The sequence below is a fragment of the Canis lupus genome, chromosome X (assembly GCF_003254725.2).
Source record: "Canis lupus dingo isolate Sandy chromosome X, ASM325472v2, whole genome shotgun sequence".
NCBI classification, from domain to species: Eukaryota; Metazoa; Chordata; class Mammalia; order Carnivora; family Canidae; genus Canis; species Canis lupus.
The window spans coordinates 82,347,727-82,361,701 of NC_064281.1; the positions used below are offsets into that span (position 1 = coordinate 82,347,727).

The 13,975-nt window shown below is 37.5% G+C and overlaps 1 protein-coding gene and 1 pseudogene across 3 annotated transcripts in view; both read left to right on the forward strand.

Moving 5' to 3' along the window:
- Positions 1 to 13,975, forward strand: part of COL4A5 (collagen type IV alpha 5 chain) — a 266,238-nt gene that overhangs the window by 27,392 nt on the left and 224,871 nt on the right. The gene's annotated exons all lie outside the window — the stretch shown is intronic.
- Positions 5,788 to 7,190, forward strand: LOC125754646 (elongation factor 1-alpha 1-like; annotated as a pseudogene).

The following is a 13,975-nucleotide window of genomic DNA, read 5'->3' on the forward strand; positions in this document are numbered from 1 at the left end:
TGCCCATCACCCAGTTACCCCATCCTCCCGCCCACTTCCCCTTCCACTACCTCTCTAATTTTTCCCACTCATTTCCCCTCCTTTACCTTAAAACCCCTTTCACTATTTCTTATATTCCCTGTATGAATGAAACCATATGATCATTGTCCTCCAATTGACTTACTTCACTCAGCATTATACCCTCCAGTTCCATTCAAGTCGAAACAAATGGTAGGTATTCGTCCTTTCTAATGGCTGAATAATATTCCATTGTGTGTGTGTATATATATATATATCTTCTTTATTCATCTGTTGAAGGACATTGAGGCTCCTTCCACAGTTTGGCTATTGTGGACATTGCTGCTATATAAACATTGGGGTGCAAGTGTCCTGATGTTTCCCTACATCTGTATATTTGGGGTAAGTCCCCAGTAGTGCAATTGCTGGGTCACAGGGTAGCTCTATTTTTAACTCTTTGAAGAACCTCCACACAGCTTTCCAGACTGGCTGTACCAGTTTGCATTCCTGATCAAAACTCTTCAGAGTATAGGGATAGAGGGAACATTTCTTAGTATCCTAAAAGCCATCTATGAAAAGCCCACAGCAAATACCATTCTCAGTGGGGAAAACCTGAGAGCCTTTCCCCTAAGATTAGGAACACAACAGGGATGTCCACTCTCATCACTGACATTCAACATAGTACTAGAAGTCATAGCCTCAGCATTAGACAACAAAAAGAAATAAAAAGGATTCAAATTGGCAAAGAAGAAGTCAAACTCTCCCTCTTTGCAGATGACATGACACTGTACATAGAAAACCCAAAAGACTCCACCACAAGATTCCTAGTACTCATACAGCAATTCAGCAATGTGGCAGAGTACAAAATCAATGCCCAGAAATCAGTGGCATTTCTTTACACTAACAATGATACTGAAGAAAGAGAAATTAAGGAATCAGTCCTATTTACAATTGCACCCAAAAACATAGGGTACCTAGGAATAAACCCAACCAAAGAGGTAAAAGATCTATAGCCTAAAAACTACAGAACACTTTTGAAAGAAATTGAGGAAGACACAAAGAGATGAAAAAATATTCCATGCTCATGGATTGGAAGAATTAATATTGTGAAAATGTCTCTGCTACCTACGGCAATTTACATATTCACTGCAATCCCTGTCAAAATACCATGGACTTTCTTCAGAGAGTTGGAACAAATAATCTAAGATTTGTGTGGAATCAGAAAAGACCCCAAATAGCCAGGGGAATATTGAAAAAGAAAACCAGAGCTGGGGGCATCACAATGCTGTATTTCAAGTTGTACTATAAAGCTGTGGTCATCAAGACAGTGTGGTACTGGCACAAAAACAGACACCTAGAGCAATGGAACAGAATAGAGAACTGAGAAATGGGCCCTCAACTCTATGGTCAACTAATATTTGACAAAGGAGGAGAGACTATCCCCTGGAAAAAGGACAGCCTCTTCGATAAATGGTGCTGGGAAAATTGGACAGCCACATGCAGAAGAATAAAACTAGACCATTCTCTTACACCATACACAGAGATAAACTCAAAATGGATAAAAGATCTAAATGTGAGACAAGAATCCATCAAAATCCTAGAGGAGAACACAGGCAACACCCTTTTTGAACTTGGCCATAGTAACTTCTTGCATGATACATCTGTGAAGGCAAAGGAAACAAAAGCAAAAATGAACTATTGGGACTTAATCAGGATAAAAAGCTTTTGCATAGCAGAAGAAATAGTCAACAAAACTAAAACACAACCTACAGGATGGGAGAAGATATTTGCAAATGACATGTCAGATAAAGGGCTAGTATCCAAGATCTGTAAAGAACTTCTTAAACTCAACACCCAAGAAACAAACAATCCAATCACGAAATGGGCAGAAGACATGAACAGAAAATTCACCAAAGAACACTTACACATGGTCAACAAGCCCATGAGAAAATGCTCTGCATCACTTGCCATCAGGGAAATACAAATCAAAACCACAATGAGATACCACCTCACACCAGTGAGAATGGTGAAAATTAATAGGATAGGAAACAACAAGTGTTGGAGAGGATGTGGAGAAAGGAGAACCTTCTTGAACTGTTGGTGGGAATGGCTAATTTTTAATTCTCTATACCACATCTTCTTTATCTGTTCAACTATTTTTTAAGTTTTTATTTAAATTATAGTTATTTAGCATTCAGTGTAATACTAGTTTCAGTTATACAATATAGTGATCCAACACTTCTGTACAATACCCAGTGCTCATCACAACAAGTGTATTCCTTGATTCCCATCACCTATTTCACCCACTTCCCCATCCACCTCCCGTCTGATAATCATTAGTTTGTTCTCTAGAGTTAAGAGCCTGTTTCTTGGTTTGCCTCTCTCTCTTATTCCCCACTCTCTTCATTTCTTTTGTTTCTTAGATTCCACATATGAGTGAAATCATATGGTATTTGTCTTTCTCTGACATATTTCACTTAGCATAATACTTTCTAGCTCCATCTCAATTTCTTTTTGAGTTAGTTTTGGTAGTCTGTGTTAAGAATTTGTTCATTTGATCTAAGTTGGCTAATTTTTTGGGTGTACAAGTATTTATAATATTCTTTTATGACCTTTTTTATTTCTGTAAAGTTGGTAATAATGTTTCATCTTCCATTAATTTCAGTTATTTACATCTTCTCTAATTTTTCAGTCTAGATAAAGTTTGTTTGATTTTGTTGATGTTTCTAAGGAGTCAATTTTGGTTTCGCTGTTACGCTCCATCGTTTTTTCTATTTTCTATATAACATATCTCCACTCTAATTTTTAGAATTTACTTCCTTCTGCTAGCTTTGCATTTAGTTTGCTCTTCTTTTCTGATATTTCTAAGGTATAAAGGTAGGTTACTGTTTGAGACCTTTCCTCCTTTTTTTAAAGATTTTGTTCATTTATTCATGTGAGACACACAGAGAAAGGCAAAGACATAGGCAGAGGGAAAAGCAGGCTCTTTGTAGGAGCCCGAAGTGGGGCCAGATCCCGGATCCTGGGACCCCAGGATCATGCTCTGAGCCTAAGGCAGATGCTCAACCACTGATCCTCCCAGGTGTTCCTGTTGTGTTTTCATATTCATTCTCTGTTTTCTAATTTCCTTTGTGATTTTTTTCTTTGAACTTTGGTTGTTTAAGAGTGCATTGTTTAATTTTCATGTCCAGTTTTTCTTCTTTTATTGAAATCTAGCTTCATTCCATTGTACTTAGAGAATGTACTTCATAGGATTTCAATATTTTTTAATTTACTGAGGCTGGTTTTGTGGTCTGTATAGGTTCTGTCTTGAAGAATGTTCCATGTGCACTTGAGAAGAATGTGTAATTGCTCTAGAGTGAAGTGTCCTATATTTGTCTTTTAGGTCTAGGTTTAAGATATTGTTCAAGACCTCTATTTTCTTATTAATCTTTTTTCTAGATGTTTTGTACATTTTTGAAACTTGGTTATTAAACTCTTCAGCTATTATTGTACAACTTTCTAATTCTGTCTTTTAGCCTGTCAATGTTTGCTTCGTATATATGGGGCTCTATTGTTTTGTGTGTATGTTTATAATTTATAAATTATTTATGCATTAATGTAAGAAATATGTGTATGTAATGCCATTGTTTCTTTCTTGTAGCAGGTTTTGGATTAAATTCTAGTTTGTCTAATGTTATAGCTAGATACTCTAGCTTTTTTTTGGTCGTTATTTGGAGGAAATATCCTTTTTCTTTCTATAACTTTCAGTTCCTTTTGCCAACCTCTGCCTTTTGATAAAGAGTTTAATCCATTTACATTTAAAATAATTACTTTTAAGGATGCCTGGGTGGCTCAGTGGTTGAGCACCTTCCCCTCGCTCAGGGCGTGATCCGCGGTCTCATAATCTAGTCCCACATCAGGCTCCCTGCCAGGAGCTTGCTTCTCCCTCTGCCTACGTCTCTGCTGTTCTCTTTCTGTGTCTTTCATGAATAAATAAATAAAATCTTTTTAAAAAAAGGATTTACTGTTGCTGTTTTGCTGTTTATTTTCTGTATGTCTTACACCCCTTTTGCCTTTCTTTTTCTCCATTCATTTCTTCTTTTGTGTTTGATAGATTTTTTTGTATTGTACTATTTTATTCTCTTATCATTTCCTTTTATTTATTCATTTTACATATTTTCTTAGTAGTTACCCTGGGGAATAAAATCAATGTACTAAATTTACAAAATCTGATTTGAGTGGACATTATATTGTTCTTCTCATAAGTTGTATCTTTGTACATTGTGTATCCTTTAACATATATTTATAATTATCTTTTTATGCATTTGATTTTTGAATTATATAGGAAATAAAAAGAGGAGTTACAAACTGATAATATTATGTACTGGCTTTTTTTTTTCCCAAAGACTTGATTTATTCATGAGAGACACAGAAAGAGAGAGAGGCAGAGACACAGACAGGGGGAGAAGCAGGCCCCATGCAGGGAGCCTGACGTGGGACTCCATCCTGGGTCTCCAGGATCATGCCCTGGGCTGAAGGCAGCACTAAACCACTGAGCCACCTGGGTTGCCCCTATATACTGGCTTTTATATTTACCTGCATAACTACCTTTACCAGAGATCTTTATTTCTTCATAAGGCTCTGGGTTGCTGTCTTGTATCCTTTCATTTCAGCTTGAAGAAATTTCTTTAGCATTTCTTGTAAGGCAGTTCTGTTGGCAATGAATAGCCTCAGATTTTATTTACTTAAGCATGTCTTAATTTTACCTCCATTTTTGAAGGATGGTTTTTGCTAGATAGGGAATTCTTGACTTTCAGCATTACTTTACTTTTAGTACTTTAATATGTCATTACATTGCCTTTTGGCCTCCATGGTTTTTGATGAGAAGTCAACTGTTAACTTATTGAAAATCTTTTCTTAGTGTTGAGTTGCTTCTCTCTTGCTGCTTTACACATTCTTTGTATTTGTATTTGGCAGTTTGATTAGAATGTGTCTTGGATCTCTTTGAGTTATCCTACCTGGAGTCCATTGAACTTCTTGAATGTTTAGATTCATGTATAATCAAACTTGGGAAGTTTTCAGCTACTGTTTAAAAAATATTCTTAGAAAGAATAGTTAGGGGCACCTGGGTAGATCGGTTGCTTAATGTCCAACTCTTGATTTTGGCTCAGGTCATGATCTCAGTGTCGTGAGATTCAGCCCCACATCAGGCTCTGGACTGAGCGTGGAACCTGCTTGAGATTCTCCCTCCCTCTCTCCCATTTTCCCTCTGTACCCTCTTGACATGTGCACCCTTTCTCTATCTCAAATTTAGTAAGTAAAAACATTTTTTAAAAAATATTTAAATATTCTTTTCTGTTTTCTTTGGTACTTCTAAAATGTAGTATTTTGTTCAAATTGGTGGTGTTCCACAGGTCTCCTGGCTCTGCTTGTTTGTCTCTCTTCTTTTTTTTCTGCCACTTAGACTGGATAATTTCAATTGTTGTATCTTTAAGTTTATTGATTTTTTTCTTCTGCCTGCTGATATCTGATGTTAAACACCTCTGCTGAGGTTTTCATTTCAAATATTGTGCTTTTTAGTTCTAGAAATTCTACCTGGTTCCATTTTGTACATCTATGTCTTTGTTGATATTTTCCTTTTGTTCACATGTTGTTTTTCTGGTTCCCTTTAGTTCTTGGCCCAGAGTTTTCTTTAGCTTTTTGAGTATGTTTAAAATAGTTGTTTTGAAGTCTTTGCCTAGCTTTTTCACAATGAGTTTGCCACCAGAACACAGGTGTCATGAAAACCCCCACTAAACCTAAACCAAAATGGGAAAGGAAAAGACTCATATCAACATTGTCATCATTGGACACATAGATTTGGGTGTCTACCACTACTGGTCATCTGATCTACAAATGTGGTGGGATTGACAAAAGAACTATCAAAATATTTGAGGATACAAAGATTTTAATGAAAACATGATTACAGGCACATATCAGGCTGATTGTGCTGTCCTGATTTTTGCTACTGGTGTTGGTGAATTTGAAGCAGGGATCTCTAAGAATGGGCAGACCCATGAACATGCCCCTCTGGCTTACACACTGGGTGTACAGCAATTTTAATTGGTGTTAAATGGATTTTGCTGAGCCACCCTGTAGCCAGAAGCAATATGAATAAATTGTTAAAGAAGTCAACACCTATATGAGGAAAATTGGCTATACACCTGACACAGGTACCATTTGTGTCAATTTCTGACTGGAATGGTGACAACATGCCGCAGCCAAGTGCTAACATGCCTTGTTTCAAGGGATGGAAAGTTACCCATTGGAACACTTGCATGGTTTAGTGGTTGAGTATCTGCCTTCAGCTCAGGGCATGATCCTGGGGTCCCGGGATTGGGTCCTACATCGGGTTTCCTGCAGGGAACCTGCTTCTCTCTCTGCCTATGTCTCTGCCTCTCTTTGTGTCTCTCATGAATAAATAAATAAAATCTTAAAAAAAAGTAAAGTCCCTCATTCAGATGGCAATGCCAGTGGAACCACACTGCTTGAATCTCTGGATTGCATTCTGCGACCAACTCATCTAACTCACAAGCCTTTGTGTCTGCCCCTGCAGGATGTCTACAAAATTGGTGGTATTGGTACTGTGAGCTGAGTGGAGACTGGTGTTCATAAACCTGGCATGGTAGTCACCTTTGCTCCAGTCAGCATTGCAACAGAAGTAAAGTCTGATGAAATACACCATAAAGTCTTCAGAGAGGGTCTTCCTGGGGACATTGTGGGTTTCAGTGTCAAGAATGTATCTGTCAGAGATGTCCGTTGTGGCAATGTGGCTTGTGACAGCAAAAATGACCCACCAATGTAAGCAGCTGGCTTCATGGCTTAGGTAATCATCCCGAATCATGGAGGCGAAATCAATGCTGGATATGCACCTGTGTGAGATTGTCACACAGCTCACATTGCTTGCAAGTTTGCTGAGCTGTAGGAGAAGATAGATTAGTTATTCTGGAAAGAAGCTGGAAGATGGTCATCTCAAATTCTTGAAATCTGGTCATGCTGCCATTGTTAATATGACTCCTGGCAATCTTATGTGTGTTGAGAGCTTCTCTGACTATCCTCCTGTGGGCCATTTTGCTATAGGTAACATGAGACAGATGGTGGCTATGGGTGTCATGAAAGCAGTGGACAGGAGGAAGGCAGCTGGAGCGGGCAAGGTCATCAAGTCTGCCTAGAAAGCTCAGAAGGCTAAATGGATGTTATCCCCAATACCTGCCACCCCATTCTTTTTTTTTCTTTTTTTAGTTCTTTAAGATTTAAACATTTTTTAAAAAATTTTTATTGGAGTTCCATTTGCCAACATATAGCATAACACCCAGTGCTCATCCCATCAAGTGCCCCCCTCAGTGCCTGTCACCCAGTCACCCCCACCACCCCCCGCCCACCTCCCTTTCTACCACACCTTGTTCGTTTCCCAGAGTTAGGAGTCTTTCATGTTCTGTCTCCATTTCTGATATTTCCCACTCATTTTTTCTCCTTTCCCCTTTATTCCCTTTCACTATTTTTTTTTCCTTTCACTATTTTTTATATTCCCCAAATGAATGAGACCATATGTTTGTCCTTCTCCGATGGACTTATTTCACTCAGCATAATACCCACCAGTTCCATCCACATTGAAGCAAATGGTCGGTATTTGTCGTTTTAAATGGCTGAGTAATATTCCATTGTATACATAGACCACATCTTCTGTATTCATTCATCTTTGGATGGACAGCGAGGCTCCTTCCACAGTTTGGCTATTGTGGAAATTGCTGCTATAAACATCGGGGTGCAGGTGTCCTGGCGTTTCACTGCATCTGTATCTTTGGGGTAAATCCCCAGCAGTGCAATTGCTGGGTGGTAGGGCAGATTTATTTTTAACTCTTTGAGGAACCTCCACACAGTTTTCCAGAGTGGCTGCACCAGTTCACATTCCCACCAACAGTGTAAGAGGGTTCCTTTTTCTCTGCATCCTCTCCAACATTTGTGGTTTCCTGCCTTGTTAATTTTTACCATTCTCACTGGTGTGAGGTGGTATCTCATTGTAGTTTTGATTTGTATTTCCCTGATGGCAAGTGATGCAGAGCATTTTCTCATGGGCTTGTTGGCCATGTCTATGTCTTCCTCTGTGAGATTTCTGTTCATGTCTTTTGCCCATTTCATGATTGGATTGTTTGTTTCTTGGGTGTTGAGTTTAATAAGTTCTTTATAGATCTTGTATACTAGCCCTTTATCTGATAGGTCATTTGCAAATATCTTCTCCCATTCTATAGGTTGTCTTTGAGTTTTGTTGAAGGTATCTTTTGCTGTGCAAAAGCTTCTTATCTTGATGAAGTCCCAATAGTTCATTTTTGCTTTTGTTTCTCTTGCCTTCATGGATGTATCTTGCAAGAAGTTACTGTGGCTAAGTTCAAAAAGGGTGTTGCCTGTGTTCTTCTCTAGGATTTTGATGGAGCCTTGTCTCACATTTAGATCTTTCATCCATTTTGAGTTTATCTTTGTGTATGGTGTAAGAGAATGGTCTAGTTTCATTTTTCTGCATGTGGATGTCCAATTTTCCCAGCACCATTTATTGAAGAGACTGTCTTTTTTCCAGTTGCCACCCCAGTCTTAATCAGTGGTGGAAGAACGGTCTCAGAACTGTTGGTGTCAAGTGGCCATTTATGTTTAATAGTAAAAGACTGGTTAATGATAACAATGCATAGGAAAACCTTAGAAGGAAAGGAGGATTTTTTTGTGGGCCATTTGTTTTGTGTGTGTATGTGTGATTGGCAGTTTTAAATTATTAGTTTTTACAACCAGTACTTTGTAATGGAAACAACTTGATCAAAAATCTGTCACGGAATTTTGAGACCTATTAAAATAAAAGTTTAATAAGAAAAAAAATAAAGTTTTTGTCTGATAACCAGCATCTGGACTTCCTCAGTGATCATTTCTGTCAATTATTTATTTTTTTTACTTAAAAAGACTACACTTTCCTTTTAATTTGTAATATTTGGTTGAAAACAAAATTTGATTAAGTGTAGTAACTAAAAAATCAGACTTTGCCATTTACCAGTTTCCTCTTTTTTATTGTTTAGTGACTTTTACAACCTATTTATGTAGAAACTCTATCCCTTATCATATGTGGTACTGAAATCTGTGTTCCTTTAACTTGTGTTCAGATAGTATTTGGATAGATATATCTCTGAATGACAGGAACCATGAAAGAGAGAGAGAAAGGGAGAACAAAAAAAAAAAGGAGGGAAGAAAAAAAAAATCTCCTGTCTCTGTGCATTGGTTCTGTGGTATGACATTCCTTCAAAAATTAGCCAGGACATTTGCAACTCTGCCTTAGCTTTCACTTCCTGGTTATATTGTGCTTGGAGACAAGCTAGAGTGAAAGCTTCAGTTTTTCTTAGGTCTTTCCTGAGAACGGGTCCTCCCCTGGGCATATACCTGTTTTTTTAAATTCCTCAGTATATATGGACATTTTTCAATGTCCATTTTTTCCCAAAAAGCTCCACTGCTTTTCCTCCCAGGCTTTTGGCACCTTATCCATATGCCTCACCTTCGATCTTTTGCCCCAGGCAATTGTGGGCTGTTTATTCAGCCTACAGTGTTTATTCACAGTGCCTACATCTCTACTGTCCTGAGTCTTTTCCAAGTTAGGTGAGACAAAGATAAATGCCTTGCATTGGTCCTTCAGGTGGTCCCCAGATAGGTTAGCCCAGACAAACAATTCTTTGTGAACGAAATCAACTCTGTTGCCTCTGGTACCAGGGACAAGGGTCCCACAGTGTGAATGTGGCTAATTTCTTGAAAAGTGCCACTGAGCCAGGGAGGCAGTTGGGTAAGGACAAGCAAGAGCACCTTTTCAACCACTTTTAGTTTGTATTTTTCTTGATTCAACATTTGTTTGGTTGTTTGCAACTTTGGATCAGTTTCCGGAGTTCTGACAGATTTGGTTTTGACAGTTCCTTCTTGATGTTTCTGCAGAGGGACAGGTGCTTAGAGTTTCCTACACCATTTCATTAATGTCAAAAAATTTGTTTAATATGAAAATCCAGTTATTCTTTCACTGTTTTTTGGGAAATAATCCTTTCCCTACTGTGAATTACTTTTCACTTTCTGGACCCACTAGTCTGTTTGGCTAGTCTTTTTGCCAGTCCTTACAGTAATAACACACTGTCTTGATAATTGTAGCTCTGTGATAAGGCTTGCAATCAGGCAGTGCAAGTTTGGATTGTATTTCAACTATAGACTAATTGACATTAATGTTTTTGGATCTTTCTTTACGTTTCAATGGTATAATTAATTGTATTTTAGGTATTTAATTTTTTTGGCAATGACATATATTTAAGTGTACCAGTTTTATTATTTTAGTAGTTACTTTCTATATATTCTTTAGGATTTTTTATATGCCATTTTTGAAAACAGACAGTTTTACTTTTTTCATTCTCTCTGCCTATTAATTGTTTAACTTTGTCTGTTCTGGATAGGACCTCCAGTACAATATTCAATAGAAGCAGAGAGATCAAAGTGTTAACATTAGTCATCTCTGCTTTGTTCCACTTATTAGGGGGAAAGCATTCAGTCTGTTACCATTAAATGTGATGGTGATTCAATGGTTCCGAAAAGATGGGGAAATTGCCCACAGAAGACAATTGGCAATGTCTGGAGACACTCTTGGTTGTCATAATTGGGGGCTGATATTGGCATCTAGTGGGTAATGATCAGACAGAGATGTTGCTAAGCATCCTATAATGCACAGTACCCCCAACCCGTGTAGTCTGCATGACAAAGAATTATCCAGGCAAAGATGTCAATAATGTCACTGCTGAGAAACCCTGTATTAGTTGTGGGTTTTATGGGCTGCCTTTTATCAGATTAAAGAAGTTACCTTTTATTCTTAGCTTGGTGAGTTTTAATCAAAAATGGCTACTAAAATTCTGCATCTACAGGGATAATTATATAGTATTTTCTCCTTTATTGTATTTATAGAGTGAATTACTATCTTAGTCCATTCAGGTTGCTGTAACAAAATATAGACTGGGGGAGAAATTTATTTCTCAGTTCTAGAGGCTGGAAAATCCAAGATCAATGTACTCACAGAGCCAGTGCCTGGTGAAGGCCCCTCTATGGTTCACAGAAAACTGGATTTGGATCTTGCCTCAAAATCTGGGTCATGGAAATGCACTTGATTTATTTGGAATCTATGTGAGTAAACTGGCTCAGAGTGTCACATTGGGAAATGTTGAAAATAATTTTTATGCCTTTGTTGATTATCTCATTACAATTGGGCTGGAAAATACTATGTAATATGACTTGGTTTTAACTTGATTACATCTGCAAAGACCCTACTTCCAAATAAGGTCACATTTTGAGGGTCTGCATGGACATGAATTTTGGGATGACTATTCAAACCAGTACACTATGCATAAGAAATTTATTTTAATTTAAATTTTACTTAGTTAACATACAGTGCAATATTTGTTTCTGAGTAGTAGTATTCAGTGATTCATCACATACAATACCCAGTGCTCGTCACAAGTGCCCTCCCTCTTTTTTTTGAGGTGGGGGTTAGAGAAGGAAACTCTTAAGCAGGCTCCACACTCAGTGCAGAGTCCAATGCAGGGCTCAATCTCACAACCCTGAGGTCATGACCTGAGCTGAAATCAAGAGTCAGATGTTTAACAGACTGAGCAACCCAGGTGCCCCACAACAAGTGCCCTCTTTAATACCCATCACCCATATAGCCAAGCCCCCACCCACCTCTCTCCAGCAACCCTCAGTTTGTTCTCTATCATTGAGTCTCTTATGGTTTGTTTCTCTCTCTCCTTTATCCCCTTCCCATATGCTCATCTGTTTTCTTTCCTATATTCCACATATGAGTGATATATGGTATTTGTCTTTTTCTGACTGACTTATTTCACTTAGTATAATACACTCAAGCACCATCTACACCACTGCAAATGGCCAGAATCCATTCTTTTTGGTGGCTGAGTAATATTCCATTATATATACATACCACATCTTTATCCATTCTTCTGTTGATGGACATTTGGGCTCCCTCCACAGTTTGACTATTGTTGATGATGCTGCTGTAAATATTGGGATACATTCCCTTCAAACCAGTATTTTTGTACCCTTTGGGTAAATACCTAGTAGTGCAATTGCTAGATCATAGGGTTATTCTATTTTTAATTTTTTTGGGGAATCTCCAGAGTGACTGGACCAAGAAAATTTTTTATTTATGCTTTCAAAAAGGATACCTTGAAAATATTTTCATTTTAATGTCCATTGGTTTAAATGCCAAATCTAAATAGTCCAATATGCAAATGTTCAGATAGACTAGGATTTCCCAAAGTTTTGAAAACAAGAAAGTTTGGAAGGATATGATACCACTGTTATTTTTTCTGATTTAATTGGAATAAGCAAATGATCATTACATTAGAAAGTGTTTGGAGAGATGGCTTGTGAGACACTCATCAAGCATTTGCCTTCCAATATGTATGCAAGATTGACTAGTACATAGTCTCCTCACCCTGAAAGAGCCCACGGTTCTGTTGAGAGACAAATTACAGTATAGATGATGAGTGCAATAATGGAATTGTACATAGGATACAGAACAAAATATTTATTTTTATTGAGTTCTAAAACTGTGTGTGTGTGTGTGTGTGTGTGTGTGTGTGTGTGTGTAAGACAGTGGCAGAGAAAGAGGGAGGGACTAAGGGAGGGTGTGAATGAGAGAGAGAGAAAAGAGAGTTAACTGATAGTCTTCAAAGGAAAAATAAGTAAATCAAAGTTGTTTATTCCATATACACTAATTCGAAACTAATCACCCTCACAGTGTTGTAATACAGTTCCACTGTATGTCCACAGTATTGATTTATTTATTCCAAAATGTCAATTCTCTGACCAGGTATTCTCTTTAGGATCTGGAGAATCTGCTGAAGGTAAGGTGCTCATATAGCTAATTGGGAAACTTCAGTGGAGAAATACTTACAGTACTTAACAATAATTATAATAACTTGAAAAATTATAATACCATGAAATAAACATCAGCCTGATTAACTGCTGATTTTGTAACTGAAATAAATTGGTTCCCTTGGTTCTTACCCTACCCCAAGGTGTTTTTTAGACAGTAGAAATTAGCTGTAGTAATTTGCTTTGGAAGATGTGCTGTGCTGCTTTGGATTGTTTTTCTTCCCCTGCCCCCTCACCTCTGCTTACATTTATTTTTGATTAGGTAATACATTCAGGTTCAAATTTTGATAGTCATAAAAGTCTATACAATTAAAAGTTTCCCACTCTTTGTGGTCAGCCTCATAGTTCTCCTTCACAGAGGCACCCTGTGTTAACTTTCATTGTTTTTACTTTTAGAGCTATTTCATGCATATTTAAGAATGGGCATTTGCAAACATACACACACTTACTTATGTTTCCTTATATTTACACATTTTCTGTACTTTGCTTAAGATCATTCCATATTAGTACATAAAGAGCTATGGCTCTGCAGTATTATTCAGTTGTATGGATATGCCATGATTATTTAACCAATCCTCTATTGAAAAATATGTAGCTTGTTTCCTGACTTTTGCTATTACATTTCTGCAACGAATAGCCTTGTGATAGGTCATTTCAGATGTGTACTATCTGTAGGATAAATTTCTAGAAGGGAATTGATGGGTTGGATGGTATGTGCCTTTGTCATTGTGATGGAAATTGCCAAATTGTCCTCCATAGAGGTTGTACCAATTTATACTCACACAGGCAATAGATAAAAGTGCTTGTTTCCCCAACCCTCACCAACACATTGTGCTATCAAACATTGTATCTCTGCTAATATGATAGGTGAAAAATGGTATCTCATTGTGGTTTTAATTTTCATTTATGTTCTGAATAAGGTTGAGCATCTTTTCATATATTTAAAACCCTGTGATATTTATAAAATATAATTCCTTTTTTATGATGTTTGGGATGCTACTGGATAGATGGC